We start from the raw sequence: 1,349 nt of genomic DNA on the forward strand, positions 1-1,349 counted from the left end.
GATAAATTTGTAGGCCGGTAAAATGGTAGATTGATAAATAGGTTGATAGGTAAATTAGTAGACAAATTGTTTAAACAGGTTAATTGTTCAACAGGTAAATTATTGAACAGGTTAATTGGTAGATATTTAGAACGGGATGACAGGTAAATTAGAAAGCATGTAAATTGGTTGACCGTTAAAATGGTGTATTGATAAACAGGTCGATAGGTAAATTGGTAGACAGGTAAATTGATAGACAGGTGAATTGGTAGACATGTAAATTGGCGAAAAAGTATTTGTTAGATAGCTGGTGGTCAGGTAAATTGGAGAATATGTAAAATGGAGGCAGGACATCTGGTAAATAGACAAATAACAAGACGGATAAACAGGTTGACAGGTAAATTGGTAGACATGTGAAACGGGTTGATAGGTAAATTCGTAAATCGGTAAAATAGTAGACTGATTAATAAGTTTATAGGTAAATTCGTAGACAAATTGTTGAACAGATAGTAGTAACGTTAAACTAAATGTAACTAATACACATCTTTGTTCAACTTTTTAATTTAAACTAAATCACGGCAAAGCGTGAACGGGTACAGCTAGTATATATATATATATATATATATGCAAAAAATCCGGGCGCACGCTTTAGGGCTTTAGGGGGCGCCAAAACGAGTTTTGAAAATTAAATTTATAATATATTATAATATTTTTTATTATTTATATAAAATCTAGAATACTTAATAAATTTATAATAAACAATCTAACTTAACTAGGGATACGCAGACACAAAAAGCGTATTTATTTTGCAATGTGATATCAGTAGAAACAATTAACCGATTAATAGTTCTGCAATTAGTAATAACAGCTCTGTTTATTGCTTATTCTACTTATTTAATATTTTCTTATATATTATAATGTTTCGCATCTGATGAACTTTGAATGTTGAAGACATGCGTCAGGGTTATGTAAATGGAACACATATGAAAAATGAAAGCAAAATTTACTCTGGAACAAAAATCTTCAGAAGTAATACATATCACAAATAATTAGTTTTTTTTTTAATAATTCAAGAAATGTGTAATTTCTTTGCATTTTTCACTGATTTTTGGACAATACTTCTAAAATATGTTAAAAATTTAACTTTAGAACAACAAACTGATACTATGAATATAACGAGAAAGCAAAGATGAATACAATTCGGCTCTTACGATATCAATATGGAGAAGTTTACAACGCAATTTTGGATATTGTAAATAATGAAAATTAAATTAAATTAAAATTTAAAAAATGCAACATTAAATACGAGTGTTATGAGTTCTAGTTTTTTTCAGCTCTCTTAGCATGATTTGCTCAATAGAATAAATCTC

Source organism: Ctenocephalides felis, unplaced genomic scaffold (assembly GCF_003426905.1).
Source record: "Ctenocephalides felis isolate EL2017-DRISC unplaced genomic scaffold, ASM342690v1 CF-g0.4_SCAFFOLD_01170, whole genome shotgun sequence".
NCBI lineage: Eukaryota > Metazoa > Arthropoda > Insecta > Siphonaptera > Pulicidae > Ctenocephalides > Ctenocephalides felis.